At 38.6% G+C, this 25,217-nt stretch overlaps 1 long non-coding RNA gene across 1 annotated transcript; it reads left to right on the top strand.

The window, feature by feature from the left end:
• Nucleotides 1-19,818: 19,818 nt before the first annotated feature.
• On the top strand, nt 19,819-24,127 carry LOC142078295 (uncharacterized). Its single transcript, XR_012672171.1, has 4 exons — nt 19,819-20,269; nt 21,437-21,525; nt 21,645-21,699; nt 23,998-24,127. It is a non-coding gene; the product is annotated as an uncharacterized LOC142078295 (long non-coding RNA).
• Nucleotides 24,128-25,217: the final 1,090 nt, after the last annotated feature.

The following is a 25,217-nucleotide window of genomic DNA, read 5'->3' as shown; positions in this document are numbered from 1 at the left end:
ATAACATATACACAGAGCAGGGCTGAATTAAGTATTCATTATCAATGTTCATTCTGTCATTGCTTAACGTTTTTTGGCGAGCGCTTAACTTCGCAACCTTAATTAATGTCCTTTTAAAGTGGGGGGGTTTTTTTGTGCTTATAACACCTTATCTGAGAGGCTGAGACGTACCCACCACTATTGCAGTTTTCAGATTTAAATGATTCTGGAGCAACCAGAGCATAAAAGTGTATCAAAACAATCCTTTTCACGCCCAGCTCACTCAGCACCAAAATGATTTTCTTTGAAATCCTTTGAAAAAAATATCACTTGTGAGAGAAGAACAAGCATGAAAAATTACACACCAAGAAGTAATTTGGGGGGATGTTATAAATCATGTACAAACATAAATTAGAATGAAATCGTGTCTGTGCCATCTAAATTGTGGAGTACCCCCATAAATACAGTGCGTTCGCCAGCAATCTCCAACAACAGATTTCACTTAAAAGATTTAAAAAGAACGTGTACAATGTAATCCATGATTTGGAAGTCTTAGGACTTAGGAATTGCACTACGTCCCTTATTATGGATGGAATCCAAAGATGAGACGTCTTACTTAGCATCAGAGGTCTCCTGTGCAGTTGGATACATTCCTGGATGTATCTCTATAGATCCCTTTGAAGGATGCTGCAAATTATTTGTGTGCTAGACAACTTTAAGAACTGCCTCCAGTAAAAACAGTTAAAACTTGCAAAAGATGCAAAGACCTTACGTAGACCATTTCATTAGGAGCACACACCTTATTTTTATTTCATATTTATTTATTTATTTCAACTTATCTATATAAGTTTGACAATGTAGACAAGAATTTCCAAAGTCAGCTTATAAAACAGTCTTATATAATGGCCTTTGAGATCTTTTCTTGATATCACGTGTTCCATTTTGCTTGGTCTTCAGCATCCTAAACATATATTATTCACAATGCCAGTTGCATCAACTATTTTCTTCACCTAGAAGATGGAGTTCACAGATCTCAAATAACAGAGCAGATGACAACTGTTCAGAACAGATGAGAGCACCGAGCGATGCATGATCAGCAACCTCGGCACAAACAGCATCCTTTGAGATCCTTCTCATGAGCCCCCTGCTTTGATCAACAGCCAAGACTAGTTACCTACTTATAGTCATTAGGTGACACTGTACGCACTGCTCTAAGGAAACTGGTGGAGCAAGAAGGGTAGCAGTACATTAGTTTAGACTGTAATAACACCCTGTATCCCCTCTGTTTTAATTACTCTAAATCCTACCTTCATTTAGTATTAATGTTCAATTAATAAGTGGATTCTAAGGATTTCATTGCCACAATCCTCATTCATTACCCTGGAAGAAAGTTGCACTTTCTAACTTTTTTTTTTAAAAAAAGCAAATATTTAACCTTATTTAAAGGTTTATTTGAATAAAGGACTTCTTGTTTCAGTCAATATAAACTAAGGCACTCGGTGCCACCAGGAGTAGGCATTCAGTGGACAAACAACATCAGTTACTTACATGAGGTAAGGGGTTTTCTTTGTTGCTTTTAATAAATCTCTGCACTGTAGGCATCTCAGATTATTGCTTATTGTGGTTTGTGCCACATCTGCTGTTCATGAGATACAAGACAAGTTAGCACTTTTAAAAGTACTTTTATGTCATGCTTTTAATTTCATTTTTGCAAGTTTGGATAATTTTAAAATTGCTTCGTTTGAGCATTTTCTAAGTTTTGAACAGCCCAAAAGAAGAGATGCAAAATAACCCCATTCACTTCCCATGCTATTAAAAGGAGCTCGGCAGGTTGAGTTCTTGGCTGGAACAATTGACATTAAAAGAAGCATATGTAACTTAATGAGATTATCACCAATATTGCTCTAGCACCACTCCCAAATAGGTGGAATTCTCTGTGCCTTTATCACTTTCAATTTTCTCCAAATTCTACATTCTCCTGGGAAAGATTCATGGCTAAGACTGATACATCACTGCCTCTGCAAAAATCAAGATTCAGCTGAACGGCAGCATCAGAAAATGTTATAATGTCCCATTCGATTCATTGTTCCAGATGGGACTTTCAGAACCTAGTAGGACTACTTATAAAACAGTGTTATTAAAAAAGCCATTTTTATCTTTCTCCATATTATTTGTATTTATTAGAAAAAGGAAAATAAGTACAAAAACCACTAGTGCCATATTGAAGAGTAATAAATTAAATCACCAAATACAGGAAATGAAAATACTCTGATCCTCCTAATATCAATGCCTCTGAGTACATATATGGAATAAATTTAGCTGTATATTTAAACAATCCAACTGATAATCAAAGCTACCACATATGCAGGGTAGGGGAAGTAACACAGTCATGTCAAAATGAAAACAGAGTACCTTAGTTTTTCATTTCCTGGTTCTTTTTCTGGATTTCTATTTGTAGGCTTGAAGTTTCTTTGGTATACATTTTAGTTTTAACATCTGTGCATAATGATAAATAGCTAAAGCATATACATATATGTGTATGTATATTTTATATTTATATATCTCTAAAGCAAAGCATATACAGCGTACTAATAATGCTGCTTCTTTCCCAGAAACAGGTATAAGTTCCAAGCGTCTGGACATATCTCAACGATGACATATTTTGGTCTCTTAGGTGACAGGAGGCAAGGAGATAGCCAGCTGGCTCATGTGAAGTTAAATCTTCCACGCCAGCTGGACAAGAAGTAGCATGGCTGTTAGCTTTGGAGACTGCTGCCTGCCTACTAACTACAGGAAGACCAGAAGAGTTAAGAAGCAAAATCTACGTGCAATTTTCCATTCCATATGGAGTTGTCGTTATCCCTCCGAGTATAATTACGTTTGCCAGATTTACAGTGCTGTATGCAGCAATATACTGAATCAGACTGCTCAGCTGCTTGCCACTCACACAGCATTTCTAAGTCAGGCCTCGTTACCCTCCTGGCAGTGAGCGATGAGGGGAAGAAGGCACATGAGAGCTCTTGGTCCTAGAGGGAAGCTGACAAAATTCTTTAAAGAAGAAAGGAACGAGACACTCAACAGAAGTGAAGTATGGACATGCCTCTAACCCTTCTGCTTCCTAAAACCCAGGTAACTGGTTATGGTCTTTCAGTCCAGGCGCTACCAGCCTATCTGCCACAAGATATGACTTCCTGCAAAAAACCTTAAAAACCCCACATTCAATGACTCTTAGGTGCTGAACTTGAAGGAACATACAGAATATATTTAATTTCTTTTATTTTTTTCTTTCACTGACTTACTATAATCATTACCACATTTTTGCAATGTTGCGAAATACACCTTAACATGCCACTTGCTTTGAAACCCCTGAGGCAGAGGCCATGGCTGAACTCAAATTGTAAGGTGTCATGGACTGTTAAATTGATGATGTATGTTTAAGTTTTATAGACAAAGAAACTAAAGGGCAGAGTCTGATCCACGCTTACCCAGCAGACCTGTGGCAGGGATGAGAACAGAGCACACATGCCTTGACCTCAGTCTTGCTTGTAAGCCAAATGCAGCATCTCTTGAATTAACCTGTAAATTTAGTGAAGAGACAGTTGCTAGAGTTATGGTATCACCTGATAACCAAGGTCACTAACACACTGGGTATTTGGAGCAGCTCTTTCCACCGTCATGTATGAAATATTAACAATAACATAATCTCCTAGGAAGAAGTAAACTTGTTAAATAAAGTAATATTAATTCTAAATCTTCATTCCAGATGTAAACAGACCCCCCGCCCAAAATGCCAAAAAGGCCACCTGAACATTACTATATACTCTACTTCATCTGAGCCCAGAAACACAAAGGGAAAAAAAAAAGACGACACACCAACCAAAGCAGATTTTAAACTATTTCATATCTAGCCAGCAATTACATAGGAATCTGTCTCGCCCAAGATTTCAGCCATGCTTCTCATCCATAAAGATTGGAGCATCTGTCTAAATCGCATCAAGCCACTTACTATTATGAATATAAGAAATTGTATTAGCAACAATAGGACGATATCAAAAGCAACATAAGTGAGAAAAATGCCATGAAGTTGATAAAATAATTCACAAAATAAGCATGGGCATTCCAAAGTCTGCAACCTACAGTCCTGATCCTTGATAGTCAGGAACACGGCCAAAGTGCACTGCATCTCTTCTCATGTCCATTAGAGCTTGCTTTCCTTTCAGCTGGGAGAGGAAAAGCAACCTTAGCTCTCATCATACAGACAAAGTCTTGGCATATAACAGGAATTTCTACTAAAGACTCGGAGTTCACTAGCTGGAAATGCCTGGTCACACAGATTGCAATGACCATGAACCATAAATACAGACATAAAAAAAGACAAATGCAATCCTATGACACATCACACATGGTATAAGAAGTCAGAGGACTGTGTATTACCTCCGTAAGATCTCATCTGGAATTAAGCACATAAATTCCAGTTACTTATTTTCATGATGAATTAATACTACTACAGGTCAGAAAAGGGCTAAGATAGTCAGAGGAATGAAGGCTATCTTACATGAAAGGCACAAAATTCAGAAAAAAGAAAAATGGCAGAGAGAAGTCGTCTTTGGACCGCTGTACATAAATAAACCATGGTATGAACACTGGAGGAAGAAAAGAGCTGTTGAAGTGCAGTGCAGACTGAAAAGCCAATGGATATAACCAGGCCATAAACAAGCATAGACTGGACCCTCCATAAGCCAAGTGCATTTCTAGAATATGCTGCTCATACAGGTAAGAGGAGCAAACACGCTAACCAATTTTGATGGAGCTGGCACATTTATAAATAGAGTGACAGTATGCTTAGCACAGCAGCTTGGATTTGATGGTCTATGAAATCCTTTTCACTTTTGTCATCACATCTGTTGCTAAGTGATTACCCTAGTGATTGAATTAGGAAAATTCACATATCACTACAACAGCAAAAACATTATGGGTTGATACTAAACAACACAGGTCTTGTCAGTATATTTATACTGTTAGAGGGGAGGGGTAATTTTTGTTTGCATGTTTTTCATTGGGGATTGATTTTGGGTTTTGTTTGGTCAGTGAGGGGTTTTTTGGTTTATTTTTGGAGTTTTGTTTTTTAAGATCCACATTCCCAAGCCCGATTCTGTAACTTCTAGCGTGGTTTCTTTCCATATTGTTTAAAGGAAGGTTGTGCACAAGAAAGGGAGAAAGAAACCAAAGTCCTTTGCAGCTGCTGTACTACACACAGCCTAAGAACCAACATGGAATGAGAAAGAAAGCGTTCATCATTGCTGCCTGGCAACAGCCTGCTATATGACTACCTCTCCTGCCGACTCCATCCCCCACATCATCAACAGTCCTGCTGCTTGGGCTTCACTCACTAAGCTGCAGAGCAGCACTGGTGTTGGGGTTTGAAACGCACTTGTTGCTGTGACCAACATCACCGAAATAGTCATTTTCCCCAAGAAGAAAGGTTGAGATCACTTGCTTCTTACAGACACTACTTCCTACAGACACCTTCTCAGATCACAGACAGCCCCAGGCATCCGGCTGCCTTCCCAGACAGCCAAGCGTACTTGAGATTTCATGATACCTTCAGAAGTAGCTAAAGGAATCATCATGATTGATCAGCTAACTTATCTGTCCCTGTGAAAGCAATTCCAGAATTAAACCGCACCAAAGACTAAGCCCACATGATTGGACAGGGGTGCTACGCCCCTCAGCTTTCTTGTACCTGATGCAGATGGGTGTTTTTTTGTGAGTTTTTTGTTATGTTTTAAATAGAGAATTGAATACTGAGCCATGCATAATCTCCAGCTTCTTATCAGGTAGCCAGATTCCTTCCTGAGGTAAAGTCTCCTACTCATCATCTTTACATTCAAGAGGGTATTTTCACTGTGAATCAGTAAGGAGGAAGAGTATCATCCTCCAGAACACAAAGTGGTCAAAATTAATTTAATTAGTAACTCTACAAACAAAAACACATACGTAGATCAAAAGATTCTGATCCTGATCAACCAACAAAGAGTTTGTGTGTTCAAAATCTTCATTTCTATCAACTATATAAAGTTTATTCTTAAAAAATACTGTTGCTTCTCAAACTTTACCAGGCTGATAAACGATGCACTATACCCCTTGGTCTCTGACCTAGTTTGACTTATTTCTCCCATGAAAAGTTGGAGGATAGCAGAATCTATCATTTAATTGTTTGAGTCCATGTATAACAACATCAACCAGCAGCCTTTGGAGTGGTGTAACGCAAGACGTGAACGCAAATTGAAGATGAGAAATTTGGCACCACAGAAGAAACAATTTCATTCCAGATAACATGGGTGATATACACCTATTCCTCATATTTTAGTTCTCCTTGTTTTGCTTTATTTATGTGCCATAAAGCTGTAATTCACCAGTGAAGAATGAAACACTTTATTGGACATCTATACAGTATTTACACTCCCGATGCCACTTATTCATCTTAATGGGACATACTGGGAATCCCAGAGCTACAAAGATTTATGGACTTCTTGACTGCATTGGCAAAAATACAGAGCACTACGAGCAAGCTCTCGCAATGAGCCCAATCTAGTAAACTTTCATATTAATTAGAAATCTCTGGAGGGTTTATGGGTAACAATTTAAGTTAATGGGAACATCATTCTCTGTCATCCATCATTCCTATGGGGACAGTAATAATGTAGGAAGAAAAAAAAGAAATTAAAATAAGGACAGTGTCTGACAAAGGAATTTTGAAATGTTGTAATCCTTTCAATTTACAGGTTTTACCAGAAGTTGTGCCTCACAGAATTTATGATCAAGTCAGCTTGTAGCATTTTGTTTTTCATGGCAATGACATTTCTAAGAGGAAGAGCAATTTTAATTTAAAATAAATAAATAAAAATAAAGGAAAACATAATGCCTCAGGGAATCGATGATTAAGGAATCTGTTGCATCCAGAATATTGTTAGTGATTCAGGTCAAACTTCAAGCCAGTCTCTTGCAGGTATTTAGGTATAAGCTTACCCCTATGCATGGACAGCCCCATTTAGGACAGCAGGGCCATTTGAGATGACTCAGATTAAGCCCAGGCCTGTATCTCTGGGGGAACAAAGCCTTAGCTACACCAGAAAAACATTCATAATTTTACAGTGGAACCAGAGTCCTAAAGACGTCAGCTGCACTGTGCTTGGTTCTGACAGACAGGAGCAAAGGCAAAGGCAAAAAATTCCTGCAAACACAGCTGGCAAATCACCACAAAAACGTAGATGTCTGCTCACGAGAGGTGGTTTTAGCCAATGCTGGGTGAAACCACCAGGGTTTAAAAATACAGTTGGGAGTAAGAGTTTGGGAATCATCACCCAAATTTATGAGAGATTAATTGAATCATACCTAGATTCTCAGGAGAGTCACCAGGAAATTAATTTGTATGCTTTGCTACTAAAATTGTTGGCACTTCTTTTTATCCCTTTATTTTAGTTCAAAAGGACAATCCTCATTCAAAATTTGATTTTCATGTCAATTCTGTGTTAGACAAAACTTATTTCCTCAGATGAAAATTGTTAGTTTTACTTGCACTAAGTTTCAAGAGTCACAAAACGTGAGAACGTAAGTGTTACGTGGATGTATCTTAAAGTAACCACACCTATGCATATCTAACTGAAATTGCTTCATGAGCAAAAGTCTTAGCTGTTTGACTTTCCAGGCCAGGTACCACACAGTGCCATTTTGGCGTACTTACCCACTATCGAAACAGAATAGCAGGGGTGAAAAAAGCAGAGAAGTTAGCAAATTACCTTGTTAATAACCCTTTCTCCAGAGCCAAGCTCCATGTGATTTGGACTCTTTCCAGAGTTGCAGATCAAGATAGGCAGCACATGTTGAGAGCACCTGAAGCAAAACAGAAAACTTTGTTTTACCCAGAGCCACCTCAGCACACTGGAAGTAGTGAGAAACTGTTATTTGGCTAGCCCAGTTTGCCTCACTTCTGTGGAAAGACTAATGATGGCACAACAAAAAGCTTAATCGCTTATTAAAGCATGAGCGTATTTATTTCCTTTTACCGTGAGAGCACTGTGAGAGACAAAAGCAAACTGTGACATAACAGAGGCAGAATGAACAACAGTAGATCAATTTAGAGACTTAAATATTTCAAAGTTATGTGGATCATGTATGGTAACATCACTGCAGATAAGCTAGACTGTAAAATCCAACTTCAATTATTCAAGCCTTGCTCACTCAGCCCATTCACAGAGAAATGCTTTCCTGAGGAGTTACACTGAGGATTACTTATTTGGTTTCCTAGATGACATATTAGGAGCAGAAGAAGATGCTTCATACAGTTAAGCATCAAGGAATTTTATCCTGAAGATTACCAAAAAGGGCCTAGAGCAACAAGACACAGCAGGGCAAGTCTTAATGATTGTCTCTCAAGAAAAACTCCCGGATGGGACCGTCATGGAATTTGGTTGTACAACTCAGGAAATTTCACTATTAAAAAGAAGCAAAATGATCAGCTAAGCAGTCGTTAACTGCAATTATTATGATACTGCTAAAGAAAAGCAAAAAGAACACAAAAAAACCTCTACCTCATTTACACCTTTTTTCCTGAGAAAACCTATAGTCACAGAAGGGACCTCTGACAATGAGGTTAATCTCAACTTCAAGATGCTTAATTCCCTGAACTGAAGCATCTTAGGCTACATCTTAGGTAAATAACCTTTAGAGATAGGCAAGAAAATCACACTAATCTGTGGAAGACATTTATTCAATTACCATGGAAAACGTAATAAATTATAAATAGCAAACACCTGTGGTTGTACCCAAGTCATATGACATGAGATAAACAACAGTGTATCTGAATTTTTGTGAGAATCATTCATTAATATGCCTATTAAATGACAATCAAGTCTTACTATTTGTCCAAACTCTCAGTTTGATCTACAACCCCTCTGTAGTATACCATATTTTAAGCAAATTTACTTTATACAGGTTTTGCCACTGTTACAAGTTACAATTAATTTTCAATTTTGACTTAACACACTATCTTAAAATTTTAATCCAGTTTCCTGGTGGAACTTCATAACTTCAGTCATGATCATGTTGTCATGATGAGGTCACCACAGTGCAGGGAAGGTTGTTGTCTGTCTTCATGCCATACTGCAGAATCTATTCTTTCTGGGCTTTCTTACCCGTCTGCTTGCTGCTTCCTTCTACAAGAAAACAGGATATCCATCTTCAGCTCATGAATAAGTAGTCTGTTAGTGCTGAGACAGAGTAATTTGTCAATATTCTTGTAGCAGTAAATTCTCAGAGCATCTTTAGAATTCCTCTTTTCAATGCTAAACAGGAGATATCCCTGAAATATCCTTCAGATTCATCAAATTTAATAAGAATTTATACGGTTTCAAAAAAAGGCTTATTCCTTCTGCTCTTAAATCTCTCAAGCTCTTAAAATAGTCTTAAAACTTAATTACTTCTTAAAGGGCTCTCTCAATTTACATAACCTTTCAAGATGGCATCATATCTTACAAATAGTCTTTAGAGAGGTAGTTCTTTAAGTTTCTCACTGAAATTTGTGAAGCATTGCCAGATCAATTCATTCCACAAAATATATGTTCAAATGCCTTTTTGTATTAGTAGCTAGTTGTGGCATCATATAACCCTGCCATATTGTACCCAACTCATCTCACTATTCACTTAAGAAGGGAAAAGGGAAGTATTATGTGACAGTTTCTATTAAGATCTGTTTGCAACACGGGTCCAATACAGGAAATCAATCCTGATTGGAAGTATGCTTAATTGTTTGCTTCAATCCACTGCAGTCAAAGGAACACAAATATGTGCTTTAAGTGTTTTCCTGAATACATGTGGGTTGTTAGTTAGACCTTAGGGATGACTCGAGAGCAACATAGTCATTACCAAGCAAAGTTTATCGTGGTTTGAGTATTTCCCCTAACTGGACAGTGCTCGGTATGAAATAGTTAACCACACTTGATAGATGGCTTTGAAAATAAGGAGTAATTTTCCTCACTATTCACTTATCTTTGTCAGTGTCTCAGCTTTCAGAGCACAAATGAGAAGCCTCTCCAACAACTGCAATGTTAGAAAAGAAGAGCAGCAAGGGGGGAAAAGCACTTCATTGCATTGGCAGCCCTTTTCGTGCCTCAGTTTCTCAGGATTTTCAGTTGTCCGTTCCAATTAGGAGACAATTATGGGAGAAACAGGAGCTAAGTGAGGATGGAGACCTGACAAAGACGTTTTGTTGGAGTATGTAAGGTACAAAAATGTAACATAAAGCTAACGGGCTTAAAACACAGGGCTTTGCCAGCAGCCAGCCAAGGCTCTGAAAAAAATTCCCATAGACATTAAGGACTATCACAAAAGGCCCCAATTCTCACTCTAAGTGCAAATCACTCTTCTTCTGTCTATCTTGCTTCCCATAAGCAGGAAACGATCCTATCAAAACAAAGCACTCCTACTAAGTATCTAATTCTTCATCTAGGGAAGGAACAAGCCAAATGTGACAGATGCTAGTCACCTCACATACCGTAAACTTGCAAGGTACTTCATAAGAAAGCAGAATGAGAACCTACATAAAATAGAATAACGTACAAGAAGAGCAGGGCAGGAGGGAGACTCTGACAAGCATATCATTACTGGGAGAACAGGATACAAAAAAAGCTACTGAAGACATGCTGCTGCAGCTGAATTATGTAGAGCTCTGAAAAAGAACGAGCTCAAATTTAACACACTGATTTACTCTCTGTTTCTATCTCCTCACTTATGACGTAATCATTAATCAGCTACTTTTACAGTGAGAAAAACTGGTTTTTGATTAAATTAATCATGAATACAGTCCAAAAATAGTTCCCTGCAAGTATTCTTTTGAGCAAACACTTCACTCCCACAGCTTTTCACAAAAAAGCTCTGCGGCAGATAAAATAGGTACAAACATGATCTAAGCAAAACTCTATTTAGCAATTGTCAAAACAGTAGCGAGTAGATTTCCTCATTATTCACTCGGCTCTGCTGGCACCTTCGCAGTCAGGGCGCAGTTGAGAACCCTCTGCTGCACAGCAACAAAAGCAGGAGGAACAGGGAAAGATTTCTAGCTGGGCTGGAAACCTCTCTCCTCACCTTGGCGCTAGGTACCTCCGAATTTAAGGGCCAGGATTGTTTCTGGCAATTCTCAAGAGGCAGAGAGGGAGACTGCAAGCCAAAGAATGGCTTTTGAAGCAAGAACAGAGCTCCTGCAAAAGCCATTTCCTTGCCTACGATCATTCTTTCATCTCAGGCCATTTGTCTGATCGAAGCTGCCTGACCTATCATTACTAAATAACATTACAAGGGCAGTTCTGTTCAATGATATAAAGGTTTCAGCTTGTCTCTAGATTAAAATCATTGTTCTGGAGGGATTCCTGGACAAGGCTAGGAATGGGAGTCATGTGCTCAGAGCACATAAATGCGTTACCTTTTGAGACAAAATTGTAGCTCCTTGCTTCAAGAGGCTCCACCACTGTACTAACATTAATGCTCATTACTCTAATTGCACATTCAGATAAAACACCTGGTTTATAAATACAATGCCAACATGTTATATGTGTTTAAAAACAACAACAAAGTCCACTGCCTGAAAGATCTGAGGATTTGCCTGGAGGCTTGTATATAACAGCCACTTTGAACAATTCTATATTTAACCAATATGCTATAAAAACAAAATGCACAGCACTTCATACACTTGTCACTAACACTAATTTAAACCACACTGTGGAATAAGCTATTTAAATGGGCTTGTTGACCTACTTTTTAATCCCAGCTTTTGGGGAAGAAAAGAAGTTAAGTAGTAACTTAGAAGATTGTTATTTCCTATAAATCATATTTTTGTATGGTCCTTCCCACACAGTATTTCATTTTATGAGGGTTTTTTTTCCACTGAATGCAGGTAGAGATTAAGCCGCAGAATGTTAGGAGATGGAAAAGTATTTTAATTCATTATTGCCTTGAAGTGATGCTCATTGTCTGACATTTTGGAAATCACTTGCCTATAATCAGTCTTTTCTCTGTCCTCTCAGTCACTTCTATTTGAAAAGAATGAGACCATCTTAAACATTAAAAGGAGCTTGACACCATACAGAACTACTTACAAGGAGGGATAAAGGGACTTTGTTTAATTTAGTTCTTTGTCATAAAAATTTTTTCCTCAAGATCATTCCAAACAATTATTCACTTCTCTTTAATGTTTGTCCCAAGCATGTATTTTTAGGTTCTCCACTGTTCTGTTACACCCTGTACGTGTAAGCTCCATTCCAAAACATTTTTCTTAGGAAAACAGTTGTTCTCTATATATTTCTCAATAGTATCCAAGTTATAGAGGTGAACTAAAATAGGTCAAAAAAAAAAAAAAACAAAACAAAAAAAAAACTATAGTGCAGTTCTCGCCAATACCTACATGCTTACACGTGGAAGTTGAACCAAGTTAACAGAACAACTTATGGGTGAAAGTAAGCATTTGCATTTTTACAGGTATATGATTAGAAACTGAGTGCAAAAGTGGGTCTCTATGGCTCAGCATTTGTGCCAGGCAAGTAAAAGGTACAAAAGGAGGAAAATACAATAAGTTTCTGATAAAGGAAAGCTGTACAGCTGGCACGTCTCTCTGGCTTCAGTGGACTTCTCTCAGTAGGCAGCTGGACGATAAAGACCATCCACAAGTTGGATGCACGTGAATAACATACACAAAATCCATCATGTTTGTCTTGATTTGATGCACAGAAGAGACCATAACATAGCTAGGAGCTAGAAAAAATGGCTTTGAACTACTTATTCTGTTACACATCTAACTGTCGCAAGCTGGACTTTGCCATGACCATGCTTTAGGATGTTCATCCACTACTGTGTTTAAGTGACGCAATACAAAGAAAGAGAGCATAGGACCTGCCATAGTAGAATAGTTTTTTTCCTTTGAGAGACAAACAGAAAGAGGAAAAGGAACAAAAAAAAAGAAAAAAAAAAAAGGTGACAGAAATTTAATTATTCTGGTGTCATACACATCAAACGTAACTGTTAATACCTTTACACAAGAGGCCACTGGAACTGTGCACATCCATAGGACTGAAGGCTTCATCTGAGTAATGACCAACACATTGTCAATCTAAATTTTTCTAGAAACCTATCTTTGGTAAGGAAGGAACACGGCCTGCTTTCCTGGGGACATGTGAATTCCTTAGTGATGTGCGTACTTGCACTTGACAAGATTAGAGAATTGTGAAGACAAGCTTCTTCCACTCAAGGGTACAAGGGTGGCACTTTTACCTTTGATCATAGTGAAGCAGCAGTAAAACAATCAAATGAAGCAAGTGGTGCAGAAACTGAAGGGTTAAAAAACAAGCATTAATAAAACTACAAAAATCACAGCACAAAACAATTTATCTGAGAGCTGGCAAGGCAAGATAAGATGAGGAAAATTTATCCCTTTTTCTTTTCCATAGTCCCTAAAGGGGGAAAAGAAAAAAAGTGGCAATTATTAACACTGCAGCAGAAATGCTGTGAAAAAAAATGTATAAATAGTAAGGTGACTCCATGCAGAGTCTAGAGAATGTAAACCATATTTATATGTTCAAAGAAGACAAGAAAACATCACCTGAAAAAGGTCACGGAAGAGACAGTCTAGGGGCCAAACATGTAACTGGAGAAAACAGTACAAATTCAGACTTTTAGTTACACTTCGGAGGAAACAGATGGGACTGCTTAGACAATTCTAGACTGCACAATCACAAACGTACAGACCAAACAAGCCTCTTAACATTAGCAGTAGGTAAACTATGATGAGATATTTAAAGAAAAGCTTACTGACCCACTATCCTTGCTATTTCATTGTCTGCAAAGCTTTAGTTAGTGGAAGCCCCAGACTCGCCTCCTGTTCTTAGGAGGGGGAGGAGGGGGGAAGAAAAAAAAAATTACTCTGAGTAAGTCAGCCCCATTTCAGCTAATCATAGCCTGACCTGTCATCTTGCCAGGAGAACCTTTTCTGCCTGAATTATGGGGGGGTGGTTTTGGATTTTTGCGTGCTTGTGAGCTTAAAGTCATAAACAGAAACCTGACAGGAGGCACAAAACAGATCTTTAACTTACATTTTAAGAAATATGCATTGAATTCAAGTTGCACACCGAAAGTTAAGGGGACAATTTAAATGGGTACAAACTGCAATCAGAAACAATTACTTTCCAAGAACCTAATAACAGTCAAGGACTGGTAAAACCTGTAAGTACTTGTTAGAAGAAGGATGATACTGTGGATTAAAAGGAACACTTGGGTGAACAGATTGGCTTAAATTGTGGTTTTTATTAGTATCTAACAGAGGGTATCTTTCAGAAGACTTTCAGATAATCAGCTTCGTTTAAAATACCACATGTCAACATTTTAGTCAATATCTCTATGCATCAACAAGCCAAAGCAGAGACCATTTTCTTTGCAGCAGGCAAAGAAAAGAGCACTTCTCACTTTGGTGTAGAGCACTGGAGAGCACACATAGATCCAGCAGCTCTGGTGGCTTTCTTTTAGCATCACATGTCTCCAGGTGAACTCTGGCTACAGAGAAGAGGACTTTTTCAACAAACCAAAACACATTACCGAGAGTGGTGGAGAGGAGAGGGGTACAAAGGTGCAAGGGAAGTTTTGCTGTGCAGAGAATGGGGCTGTGTTGCCTTCCCTCTCTGCTCCATCAACTCCTGCCCACGTGGCACATGCTCCATGTCACCTACAAGGCTGCAGACCCGCCTCTTCTTCCAACACAATAAGGGAGAAAGCTGTGCGAGATCTCCACGGTACGCTGCTGACATACAGTCCAAAACATGTGGCATTTTCCCGCAGCTTCATGTTTAGTGAACACGAGAAGTTTATAAATCCAAATGACTCCTCAGCGCCTTTAAGAGCCTGCCCGATTTCTCCCTTCGGAGTCTTTCAGAGGATAAAATATGGGAGTTATATCACTTCCTTCAGCCAAGGCTCAAAGGAAAATACAACATACCATCAATGAGAGAGTCAGGCCTTTGACTTGCAAAAGTCAATCCGTTCTCTAGACTGTGCAAAGTGTTGTGCTTGTTTTAACACACACACGCAGGATATCCACAAGTATATGCCTACCACACCTTTGCTAGCAGAGATGCCCAACACCACATATACTTACCAGCGTTATATTTCTTTAAACTAATATGGTTTTGGGATCATGAAGTTACCACTGCTGTTCCAAGGAACTCCCAGGACAAATTAATCTTAACTGCAACTCTAATGGAATTGCTTACAGCCATAAAAAGGTATCATAATGCAACATCTGATTTTTTAAAATACATATACATGGTGGTTTTGATACTCATTTTTCCATAGCATTCTTTTGTAAGATTTTCCTGAAGTCTGAAGGCCCCAAATCTAGTGGAGGGTAAAAAGAAAAAAAGTTACTGTATTTAAGGCTATCCTTTCTCAGGCTAACCAGGAGAAATCTGAACCTACAACTATGGGACACAGATGTGACACCTGACTCTGTGCAAATCCCCCACATACCCCAAACCAAAACTTTAAAGCAAAACAAAAACAACCCAGAAGAAACAAGGGGAGTGAAGGCAAAGGAAATTGCGTGCAGAGGATTTATTCAGCCAAAGCTATGCAGGCCTGATCATCACTTCTTCCGTCAGGGAAGGGAGTTACTTCAGAGGACATAATTTTGTCCCTGAGCTATGCCAAGCAATATGAATTGTTTAAGTTTGGCTGCTGAAATTAAGTGGCATTCTACAAAGGACAAGAATCCAGGTCAGGAGAGCTAACATTTAGCCACACGGGCAGTGAGCCCAGACAGGGACAACCAGGTCCAGGAGCGGTTTATAGCTGCTCCTCAGAGGTGGCAAAAATCTGGAGGTAACACAGCAAGTAGGGACTGATTTCCTGCAGTCACTGGTAGCCAAAAAGAGCTAAATGAAATGATTACTATGTTCCTCAGCAAAAACTTTGTGATTTTCTGCAGGAGCTGATGTAATTATCAAAGTGCAGATTTTAGACAAATGTAGGATCCTTTCCAGAGGGCAAATAAGTTAACCTGAGTTAACCCTCTACCAGAGGGAGCTGCCAGACCTTTCATGGCTGTCAAGGCCAGAAGGTGAATGCATCATAGTGATTAGTGAAGAACAGTAACCTCTCCCTTCATTCAGACACATCTGGTTATAACCCAGAAGCTTCTCTATCTCCAAGTAATGCAAGAGACCTGTCCAATAAGCCAGACGGCAAGAAGCACTCATGCCATAGGGAATCTATTCTTTTAATAACCAGAATTAGAAGCTGCCTCACAGAAATACATCTAATGAAAGTAGGAATTGGGGCTGGGAGTCCTACTCTCATGCAATCATTTCCCTCCATCCTCATCCTTCAAAGCCAGCAATGGGATGACAGCAATCAGAAGCCCAGCTTTGACGAAGTGTGTGAGGGAAAGGGAGCAATAGCAGTCCTTTATTATCAGACAAATCATTAAAAAAAGGAATCAGTCTTTACCATCTATTAGCTAGTTCCCCACAAGATAGTTCCCAAGTTGATAAAAATCATGACACAGCGTCACCACCTCCTTTTACTCTGCAGTTTTTCCCTCTCGCTGGATCATACACACCCCCTCCCAAAGCTGAGAAAACACAGACAAACAATTATTTTTCTTCAAAAAGACAAAATGTTTTGTGATGATTATAACAGAATTCATTGGCACTGAGAATACAGGTGCAGAATAGAAGACACATAGCACAGAGCGCATTTAATCTAATCTTAACAAAGGTTTCCCAAACAAGTTTTAAACAGTAAGCCTTTTATGCAGTACAGGTTTTTAATACACTCACTACACAACCCGTACCCACCCACCTTGCATGTTCCTGTTGCTGGATTCTGCATTTCCTTTTGGTAACCGTACCTAACCTACTTCCAAAAGAGAACTGAGGCTGTATCGTCAGTTAAAAGCAGCACAGTGTTGATCAGAGAAGCCTATCACCATTGGAAAAGATATGGTTTGTAATAAGAAAACAGAGAAAACCAGTAGAGTGCAATTCTAGAGCTTTTAAGGTTGTGTACTTTTTTGATATATTTTACCTCTTGTTGTGGATGAAATTTATGGGCCCGCATTGTTTTTCAAAATCTAAAATAGACAAGTCTCTTCTTCATGACTTAAAAATATAATTTAGCCTTTGCTGAGCAGACTTACTTCTATATACAAAGCATGCCAGTCAATTACATCGAAAGAATTTCATTCAGGTCACTAAACATCAGTAGGTAGCATGATTTAGTGCCAGGGGTGTATTATACAAGAGCACAGCAATTCCAGGTTTGGAATTGAAATGGAAATTGCAACGTGGATGAATATTGACAGTAAGCACATACAGCAGCAGGGAGCATCCTGCACTTACCCAGGGCCGTGTGACCAACCCGTTCCTGACAAGGAATCCTTCTTCTCCCACATCACACAACAACAACATTGTATTTTCTTAATTCAAGGTAATTTCTAGCATTTGCGTTCAAAGTGTTGCACAAGTGTAGAGGAGTCATAATTAAATTAAATAAAACTGACCTGGGGTCATATCCTCTATAATACACAGTATGTTTCCAGAAACACTATGGCTCCTAAAAACAACTTTGAAAGATGAGTTCTACTTTAAAAAATCCTGTCTCAATCAACCATCACTACTTACCTAATTCAAAGCCGGCATGCTCTGTTGACCAGAAGGCAGCAGAGATTTCCTCCAACTGCTTGCTTTCTCTGTCCAAAGTGATAATTTACTTTTTACTATTCAAAAAAACATCCTCTCTGAAGATGAGGGCTATTTCTTAGCTGTGATTATTACATCTTGGCTCATATGCTCTGACAATCAGAAGTATTACACTATGGAATTATTTTTCACATGATGGATTTCATCACTTGCTCTCTATCAGTATCTAAGCTACCATCGTGTTACAGCAACCAAAGATCATCTTTCCTCTGAAAGATTTGGGATTATGACAAGGTTTGGCCTCGTTTAAAAATGTGGTTAAAAGCAGTTCACTGCCTCCACACTGCTGCTTTTGTCCCCTACACACTGGCAATACAGGATCACATTTTCACTTTCAAAGGCCAAAAATCAAAGAACTAAACATTTTCCAATTCTGTTCTAAAAAAATTTCAAAGGGGAAAACAAACAGCCCACGTCTTGGGGAACACAGAGTGAAACAAAAAAGAAAAACTGCAGCGTGCTCCCAAAAGCAATGATTCTCCTAAGCTGAAACCAGCACAAATCCTTTGTGTATTAAATTCATGGGAATTACAAAAATATTTCTTTCACAAGGCCTCGTTAACCTAAATCACACACTTTTTCAAACTCTGCTCTTCGTTAGGAAAGAAAAAAGAAAATCAAACCCCACAAAACCTAAAAAATGTTGTTAGAAAACTTATTTTTCAGAAATAGGAATATGCTTAGATAGATATACCTTGTTTTACTGACTTAGAAATCTCTGATGGAAAATAGTTAACAAGACAGAAACCACCACCATGTCAATCACTGAAGAGCTTTAGGCAATAGTGTCCAAAACAACTGCCACAAATTGTGACAGTGCCTGTCCCAGTAGAGGCTTTTTTCATTACCATCATGAGCCTTGCACAGTTTAAGCATATTTTACAAACTCAAAGATATTTTACTAGCTTATAATATCTAGCAAATCAAAGAGAATTATGTATTCCCTGGCTCTAAGTAACCATGAATTCTTTATACCTGTGAAACAGCATAGAGGATAATCTCAGGAAGTCTGAAGGTATATGCTCAGGGGGCCTGACTCTGCTCTAGCGTTTTCCATGAAGTTTGAATTAGACAAAGGTATTTGGATTTGCGAATTAATAAGTGCAACAGGCAAAACCCAATTCTTAATGCAGTAGCTACAGTTTCAGTCAAGTAAAAAAAATCAGTAATGTGGGCACTTAGCAATGGTTTAAAATAGACACAAAATTTATGAATCATGACAATTAAATAATGACTCATCAGGGGACGCAAGTAAGCAAAATCAGTTCCTTTTTAACCCTGTATAACATAAGAGTTCAGCAATTTATTTTTTTTTAATTATGGAAACATTACTTCTGAGGGCCAAATACAATAGCTTTAAAAAAATCTTTCAATCTGCATAGACGTTTACCTACGTTATTCTTTTCTCAAACTGATTTTCAACTAAGTACCACATTCACTTACCAAGAACGTATTTGAATATACAACTGTGCTCCTAAGCATTCCCAAAGCAAGGCACAGACTTTCATGGATGGATTTAAGAACAGGAAGTTTCACAGTACTCTGATTCTCTGAAGTATAGGAGCTGACTGCAAGAACCTGCCTGACTAGCAGCACAGGGTGTTGATATTTCTTCAGTCACACACTCGTCAGAGCTGATTAGAAATTAGGTTTGATTTCTATTTTGTTGCTTTCTTTGTATTTTGTTTTATAACCTAGGGAAATCTGAGTCTGCACTACTTTTTCCATAACACAGTCTCACAACAAAACAGGAGTTGGGCAAGGGAAAAAAGAAGAGGAAAACGGTGCACTCCCCACTCCAACCTCATCCTCCCAGAAAATCTGAGGCTGCAAAGATCAATTCTCTTCTTACCTAAGGGTTCTCTCCATCATTAAATCTGCCACAGGGTAAAGGAGAGAAACAGTCTTAGGAAGCTGGAGAAACAAGGGCCAAAAATAGTAGGCCAGTAACATACATGATAGGTACTTCAACATTTTCCGCTAATGGAAATGCCTGTTTTATACACAGCATCTTTGAAGTAAACAAAGCATAGGGGCTTTTAGAAGATGTTATACGTTATAATGAAATGGATCAAAATAATTACTTGTTTTAAGCACATTCCTCTGTCTCAACTTCATGATTTAAAGAGGACACACTAAAGAGTAAATAATATATATTACAAGAGTAGTAGAGTCTGGCTTGCTTTCTTTAAGCGCAGGTGGTGTTAGGTTAATTGGTTTAAATGCTGAGGTGAAATTTCACTATTAACTGATGTTCATTTTGTTGGTATTATATCCCTGCATTTACTCTAATATGATTTACTGGATTAAGACAAGTATTGAAAAAAATTGAATTAGCTAGGTTTTTCCTTGCAGGAAAAGGAAGGACAAAGACATACCAAGTGATGCTGCAAGCCTTCAGGGAGGCTAAGAAAAGAAGCTGGCATTCCATTAAAAAAAAAAAAAAATCAAAACCAAAAAACAACAGAGAAAAAAAAGAAAAAAAAATCACTATTGGGGTAAGTTACACAGCTCTGCGGAAGGATGAGAGATAGCTGGAGTGGGATCTTGCTTGCCAGCAGGCAAGGTTCAAGGGCTCACTGACGTAAGGTCACGTTGAAATAGATTGCATTTGAGATGGAGTCTCCAGTGATTTAGTTGAACTTTATGTTCCAGACATCTTCATGTAAAGGTGCACTTCCGTAACATTTAGGAGCAGTAAGAGACAGGTTTTATAACGCCTTTGTTTCTGTAAAGGCCCTTACAGGAAAGGATCTAGCACAATGGAGATTCTTCCATATTTTCACATTTGCTGTAGAATTGCTGTTAGACATATTTATTCAATAAGCAGGTACACCTGTTACATTTAAATGCAAGAAAACTGAGTTTATTTCCAAGAACCCACTGTGTTGACAAAAGATTAGTTACACAAATCGGCTTGACAAACTACAAAACTTATGAAGCCTGGTGACCTTTGCATAATGCACTGTATGATGGGGCACATTCATGCAGAAGATTGTGGATGGGATGAGCAGTATAAGAAAGTGTCATTCAGTCAGTTAATAACATTTCTGAGGGGGAAAAGGGGCAAGAAACAGTCCGATATTGTTATTAATTTACTAAATACTGTTTCCAGAAGAGGTACATGTTGTACCTGCCCTTTTCCTGCAAAAGCACTGCTGTGTATTAACACTTATGGTTACAACTGAGGTCTTTGGGCATCTGCACTTTAGCAGTTCTCTCACTCCGACAGTAATTTATTAACTTCAGTATGCACTATTCTAACATCTTTCTGCCAGTGAGCCCTTACAGAAGCAGTACTATCACACATCCTCATCATGCAGGTAGTTTGATAAGGATATTACCACAGGGAGGATATAGACAGAACCATGAATTTTTTTCTCTTCTAAATAGAGAAAGTCAGGAGATATTACAAATCCGAGACATAAAAATGAAGGATATCTATTTAAAAACCCTTTGCTGAAATTTTCATTACAGAGCATGTGAGGAATAATTAAAGGACAGCTATATTTCTTTGGTCTACTGACATAAACAGAAAAGATAGGAATTTGATAAAACAGGGTAATTCGCAGGGCATAAACTATGGTAATGAGATGAAATTAAGAGTAGGAAATTTTAGGCTAAATATTGTAAAATACTGACAGTTTGTTATATCTGTTTTACAGGGGAACTCTATCAATTGGGAGTAATGCAATGTAGCAAGCCAAATGTAATACTAGCAAGCCAAAGCAGTCATGAATTTGTGGAAACACAGGTATGAATTAGATACGTCAATATTTTCAGCCTCATCTCAGATTCTTGGGCCACAGGCAAATGAAGAAAGGGCCCGGTTAACAGTAGCAACGTTTCTAATATTTGCCATTTTTTTTGCAGCCAGCTCAGTTTGGAAACTTGCAGTCCTCTGAATACAGGCAACACTATTAATCAGGTATTATACCTTGAGATGGATATCCATCCCTTCTCTCCCTCACACAGGTTGAGAAACTATTAAAGAGAACAAAGCAGAAAGGCACAGCCTGTCAAACTGCACAGCACTAGAAAGGTTATCGTAATACAGTTGCAGGCTGCTGTCTTTTCCAGCCTGTATGACAGATGAAAAATTTCATTCTTGTGACAAAAACGGTAATGAGGATAGAAAATGGCACAACATGAATCCAGCTTTCCGACAGGGCTCGTAATGAGAATCAGAATTGTGCAAAGTTAATCTAATCCCATCACAACGTTAGAACTCAAGTCACAGGGGACTTGCTTATATCTATAGTTTCGTATACATTATATCAGGAGCACAAAGCTTACGTGGGAAAAAAAGATACAAGAGCAGCATTTTGAAGCTGAAAGAGGCTTGCACTATCATAAAATAATGGGGACAATCTGACAGAAGACCAGCCTCAAGCCCCAGCTTTATAAATGCTGCTGATTGCACCATCATAAGTGAGTGCATACAAGTGCAAACATTTCTTTGCATGCACAAGTGACAAAACCACAATCTAAAGGTTGATTTTCTCTGATCTAGAAGATGGACTATATGGTGGCTTTTCATCAGTAATATGCATAAACCTCACCATTTCAAGAAAGAGATGTACTAATACCCATTTAGTAACTGAGCTCATGTTACACAGCAACACTGTGTGGTATTCTTTACATAGCAATGTATTATTTTTTATTATTATTATTTTAAAAGTTTTACTGACTTTCCAGCTTACTTTTGAGTCTTTAGGGACTATCTTCAGACTAACATCATCTTTCTTTCTTTTCCAATCGGCTGTCATAAATGAGATCTCAGAATTTTAAGTGCATAAAAAACAGTTCTCTAAACAATGTTGCGTTTCTAGGACTTGAAGAATATAGTTTCTACATAATGTACGCAGAAAACACTGCAGACAAAAATACTGTAAAATTAGGCATTAGCTAGCAGACACATCACTAAGCCTAGAAACATACTTAATTTGGGGGAAAAGTCCTAATTATCACTGAGGGACCTCCATCTCATATGCATCTCCCAATTTGGAGAGCTTGTGCTTCAGATATGTAAAAATATCTAGGATAAAATACTCTCCCCTCTCATTACTTTCCCTCCAGCCTCATTATTCAACTGATACTGAAAACACACATGGGATTACAAGTTAACCCCTTCTTAGCTAAAAAAGCACAAAACTATGTTTACCTTGCATCCTAGTGAGCGGCATCAGGCAGAGTTAGACATTAGTAAGTCTACACAACGTAACTAGTTTGACTCCTGCAGTTGGAAGTAGCTTATTAGTCTGGGCTGAAAGTTGCACAGATTCACCCAGCTGCTTGGAAGGAAACCACATGGTGCTAGTCTGGACGAATAATTGAGCTACTTCCACTCAGCCCATTCTTCATATGTGAAGAGAGATGTTACTTCATTGGATTGTAAAATCCTAAGTGTCATTATTTAAATATATATCTTTATAGACCATAAAAAAACCACAAAGTTTTTTTTAAATGGCTCTGAAAGTATACATGCTAGAACAAATCTAAACGTTGGGAGGCATATATGTAAGACAAGATCTTGCGTGACTAAGTTATGACAAGACCAAGCATAATTCATTGTTTCATGTTTTATTTTTTCCTGATTTAGCACTACACCGATAAAATAGTGTTGAAGAAAGCATTTAGCTTCATCCAGAAGATTTAGTCAAGGGCACCTATATTAAAAAAGTCACAGCAAATTATTTTTAATAGTTTATTAAATCTATTATTTGCCTATTGTGACATTCACTTAGGTAAACATCTTCATACGTACTTTTAAAATCTAGTATGGTTTTCCTCTTGTAAGATCACCGTGCCCCCAGTGCAAGGTAACACTTCTTTCTCTAGAGAATAAAATTTCTCCAATTATAAAATACAAAAGAAAAGCCAAAGTACCATATTTTCAGGTTTTTTCCTCTATCTTTAACTTCAGAAGACACCATTTCCATGACTCGTTCCCCCACCATAGTCATTTCTGTAGTTTAAGCCTATAAGTTAGCAGAAAAGCCAACACACTGGCACAAAACATGCTTACATACAAGAAGGATTCAACTTCTGTTACCAATATAAACACTGATTATAAAGTTATGGTAGATGTACCCTTGGAAAAGGGTAGGATGCAAAGAAAAGCATGACAGAAAATGGCTTATTTACAATCCTACTTTAAGGGTAGCAAAGCATTCTCTCAACAGCATTGTCAAGGTTTTGAGCATCTCATTCTCAATTTTTGCAGCAGTAGAAGGCTCAAAAGACAATAAAAGGAGCAGAGAGGGACGGAGCAACTTAAACGACAATGATGTTACGTGCGTTATTAACCTCTCCCTGAAGACCTAGAAGCTAGTTGTAGTCATTTGATTGAGAAGATGCAGGCACAGCAGAAATCTCATAAGAAACCAGATTGAGAAGGAAGCCTGACTTAACAGCCCATCACACTACTGCTTCAACATGGAGAACATGGCTGTACAGTACCATCTACAACAGTTTTAAAGTTTTGTTTTCCTCCTTACATATCTTGCTTCTACTTGTACAATTCAAGGAGTTGGACTCTTATTTTCCAGGACACACCGGTGGCAGGAAGGTGTGATTTCATAGAATCATAGAATCATACAGGTTGGAAAAGACCTCTAAGATCATCGTGTCCAACCGTCAACCCAACACACCATGCGCACTACACCATGTCCCTAAGGGCCTCATCTACATGTCTTTTAAATACCTCCAGGGATGGTGACTCCACCACTTCCCTGGGCAGCCTGTTCCAAGGCCTGATCACTCTTTCAGTAAAGAAATTTCCCCTAATGTCCAATCTAAACCTCCCTTGGTGCAACTTGAGGCCATTTCCTCTTGTCCTATCGCTAGTTACTTGGCAGAAGAGACCAACACCCACCTCGCTACAACCTCCTTCCAGGTAGTTGTAGAGCGCGATGAGGTCTCCCCTCAGCCTCCTCTTCTCCAGGCTAAACAGTCCCAGTTCCCTCAGCCGCTCCTCATAAGTCTTGTGCTCCAGGCCCTTCACCAGCTTCGTTGCCCTTCTCTGGACACGCTCCAGCACCTCAATGTCCTTCTTGTAGTGAGGGGCCCAGAACTGAACACAGTATTCGAGGTGCGGTCTCACTAGTGCCGAGTACAGGGGCATATATATTTGTTTAAGCTCTTCTGATATACGAATGATAAAACTAACTTTAGCAAGCATGAGGAGTGCTTTTTTTTTTTTTCCCCCACGTGAACTCATTTGAACTGCAGGAGAACTCTTTGGGTGCCTTTAATGAGTTTGTGGGACTCATTAGTCCTACAAAGGGGCTGCAGGAAAAGCGTTTACTATGGAAGTGGAGATGTTAAAGGCTGGAAGCAGCAGTCTCCAGGACATGAAAGATTCTGTGACCAGTAATAATATTGTCCCTGGAGCAAGAAGCAAGCACTGAAAAGATAACCTGTATTGCTCTCCAGTTCTTCCAG

The sequence above is a fragment of the Calonectris borealis genome, chromosome 2 (genome assembly GCF_964195595.1).
Source record: "Calonectris borealis chromosome 2, bCalBor7.hap1.2, whole genome shotgun sequence".
NCBI classification, from domain to species: Eukaryota; Metazoa; Chordata; class Aves; order Procellariiformes; family Procellariidae; genus Calonectris; species Calonectris borealis.
This window is presented reverse-complemented; position numbering and strand designations above follow the sequence as displayed.